This window comes from Meles meles, chromosome 2 (assembly GCF_922984935.1).
Source record: "Meles meles chromosome 2, mMelMel3.1 paternal haplotype, whole genome shotgun sequence".
Classification (NCBI taxonomy): domain Eukaryota; kingdom Metazoa; phylum Chordata; class Mammalia; order Carnivora; family Mustelidae; genus Meles; species Meles meles.
Window position 1 is genome coordinate 22,874,481 of NC_060067.1, and position 3,675 is coordinate 22,878,155.

The window sequence follows — 3,675 nt, forward strand, 5'->3', positions numbered from 1 at the left end:
CACATGCTTCTAGTATTAAATTCTTCATCTGGAAATTGGTAGCCTTGCTTGAGTTCCCCAAGGCTCAATGAGCCCACTGTTTGCAGTGACTATCATTCTCATCAAATTTGAACATTCTTGCTCAACTCTAATATCCAAACACTTCTTTGAAATCTTTTTTCAAGATCTCTACTTTTGGCTTTGTAAAATAACTTGGGTTTGAGAAATATGCTCCCCAGTTTGTCATCTATGAGCAAGATTAACTGAAGTCAAGCAGAAACAATAGTTATTAACAAACTGGGGTATGATGAGCAACTCTTAGAACAGACAGACACACATATACACACAGATATATGCACAGATACAGCATAATTCTGAAGACTACTTAGGAGAAAAATGTCTGGTAGCAGCATAAATGGCTTCAGGGCCTAAATTTTACTCCCTGAAACTTCAGGACAAATTTTCATTACCTATGTGAGTTACCAAAGACACAGAGCTTCAACTCTGTTCTATAGGGAATTAAACTATGAAATAAGATTCTTAAAAATAAAAAGACATTAATGCTGCTTAGCCATCTTATTAGATATTTGACATAATTTATCACCTGAAGACACTGTGTCTTTGGTCTTATATCAGAGCAAAATTCATGGAGTGACTCGGTTGTTTTCAGCATGAAGGAGAACAGTCACATTTTTCAAAAGAAGCAATTGACTTGTTAAAGGTTTGACATATCACAAACATTTTGATTTTGTGATCAGACTGGATGGTGATTTACTTATCCCTGACTTTACTGTCAGGTAATTTATAAGTTCACTTCTCAGATAAGAACTGTGGGAAATCATAGGAGGAATTAATAGGGCAAAGAGGAGGGAAACACATAGCTATAATAAAGCTATGGACGTGGCTAAAGTGACAAGAAAAACAAATGGAAATCATTTGATTTGTACTGCACCTGTGAGAGAAGAAATTATGGCTCCTTTTTGCATCTGAATCTCACAGGTCTATTTTGAGAGTTGAGAGATCTGTGTAAAGTACCTTGTTCACTCTTCTAAAACAGCCTTTACTTTAAGAGAATGCAACTGTGAAATTTATAGAAATTCTTTCTGAAGCGAAGAAAAAAGTTCAAATTCCTTTGCTTTTGATTATTTCGCTGAACTCTTCTAGAATCTAGAGACACAATGTGGTGTGGGATTAAGTTATGCCAATTCAGGGGCAGGGCAGGCTCATCCAGGGGCGCCCAGGCTGAAGAGGGCCTTGCGTCACAAGAGCAGGCGCCGAACCGCTCGGTCCTCCAGTGAAGGGCTGCGCACAGGCCAGAAGCCCTTCTGGGTTTGATTCTGGGTTTGGCGGATAACCCAGTCACTGGCAGTCTCCGAGGCTCAAAGAGAGCCTCTGCAGAGCCCCATCATGTGCAGGCAGGATAGCCACTGCTGTGGCTGTGGATGTGCCTGATGAGATGAAGAGCCGAATCCCAATGGTGCTCCTGGCCTGTGGCTCCCTCAGTCCCGTCACCAACGTGCACCTGCGCTTGTTGGAGGCAGCCAGAGACCACCTACATCAAACAGGAATGTACGAGGTGATTGGGGGAATCATCTCTCCTCTCAACAACAACTACAGGAAGAAAGACCTCATAGCTGCCCACCACCAGATGGCCGTGGCCCAGCTGGCCCTACAGACGTCTGACCAGATTCAGGGAGAACCCTGGGAGAGTGAGTGAGCAGTTGCCATGGATGGAGACAGGGAAGGTGCTGAGGCATCGTCACAGCAAACTGCTCAGATCTCTGCCCCAGACAGAAGGCCTGGAACATGGCAGGGCTCACTCCACAGCCCCCACAGCTGGGCCTAAACTGAAGCCCCTCTACAGGGCAGATGTCCTAAAGACCTTCCAGAAGCCAACCTCTGGAAAGATGCACACATCCAGGAGATAGGGGAGAAGTTTGGTGTGGCATGTGTGAGTCAGACAGGTCACAACCCAGAGGAATACCTCTTAGGCTTGCCCGTCCTGCACAGGTACCCACACAACATTCAGCTGGCCAGGGAGCCCATGCAGAATGAGCTCAGCTCTGCATACATCAGGTGGGCCTTGAGCCAGGGGCATAGCATGAGGTACCTGCTCCCAGACGCAATCATCACCTACTCAAGGACCATAACCTCTACACCAGGGACAGTTCATGGAAAGGCAGGAGCACCCAGACAAATGAAAGAAAGACCAGCTGGAGAGAACCAGCCACTCCTCCACAGAGCTCCTCCTGAGGAAACAGCAGTTAAGGTCTTGGGCTTTCTTTCTTTTTTTTTTTCTTTTCCATTTTTCTCTTGTTTTATTTAGGCAATGAGTTTATTTCAGAGGGAACTTCTGTCCGAGGAAGAGATACTTTCTTTTGGGAGGAGATGCAAGCACCTACATCTCAAGAATGGACATTTACCAAAGAAGTTAAAATGGTGTGACAGGTCACCAGGACTAGACCACAGCTCTCAGAACCTCTCCCTGCAGAGGCCGCCTTATTCGGTAAATGGTGACTCTGGCATGAGCACTGAAGGCAGTTCTGCTCAAGGCACAGCCTCTGAGGGTCAGATCAGAACTGCCCACGCGTGTTTTTTAACTAGGACCAGGTGCCGCATGCTGGTCTTGATTGGAGAGATTTGACCGGAAGCTAATTACCAAACAGTGGGCTATGTCAACACCTTGTCCCAACAAAATAATACTAATTGAGCAGTCAAAAATTTGGAAGCAGCTCTTTCCAATTTACATTGAATCTTCCCTCAAGAACCACCTTCTGTCTACCTAAGTTGTATATACAACCTAAACTAAAATCTTTTTAGGAGTGACCCTCAAACAATATTTTTTATATGGCAGATATTTTTAACGTGATTTTTTGTAAATGCCAGGGCTCCTGATTTCCAGGTTTCTAAAAAGGAACTGAGGTAAAAACAGACGCCTTGACTATTTTAGAGGCTCTTTTTGAATGTTTTATGACTGCCTGCCTGTTTGAATATTGGCAAAGAGATAAATAATAAGTTGACATAAAACATTTTTAAGAAAACTTTTTAAATTTTTTAAAAGATATACCAATTCATACACTGTCATAATTATTAAATCTTTGGTTATGCAGCACTTGTGTCTAAGAAACAGGGTCCCTGTATGAATCTCATTTTGTTCATCTTCTCAAGGAGCAGGGCAATGTGTTATTGCTCTTGCTCCCTGGAAGATTCTAAGGGCCAAGTACTTGGCGGAAGGATCCAATTAGGACAATGGCAAAGGGACTACTACTGATGACTCTTGGCTAGAACTGTTGAGGTCTCACCAGAATCCAGTCACTTCAAAGTGTAGTTATTGGTTTCTACCTGTTGATATATTTAAACAAGAGGCGCTTCGGTGGCTCAGTCAGCTGAGCGAAGGACTCTTGACTTTGACTCATATCATGATCTCAGGGTTATCAGATTGAGCTCCATGTCTGGCTTGGGCTGGGCATGGAGACTGCTTAAGATTCTCTCTCCCCCTCTCCCTCTGTCGCTCCCTCCATCCCCTCCCCCTACGTGCATGTGCACCCATGCTCCGGCACACATGGGCACTCTCTCTCATTCTCTCTCCCTCTCACTCTCTCTTAAAAAAAAAAAAAAAAAAGGAGGCTATTAGATTGAGGTGGGTCTAATGCCTTGATAACCTATGTAAGGAAACCAAAACATGAGCTGGAATCA

At 44.1% G+C, this 3,675-nt stretch overlaps 1 pseudogene; it reads left to right on the forward strand.

Annotated features, from left to right (window-relative positions):
* Positions 1-1,435: 1,435 nt before the first annotated feature.
* On the forward strand, positions 1,436-2,232 carry LOC123936800 (annotated as a pseudogene).
* Positions 2,233-3,675: the final 1,443 nt, after the last annotated feature.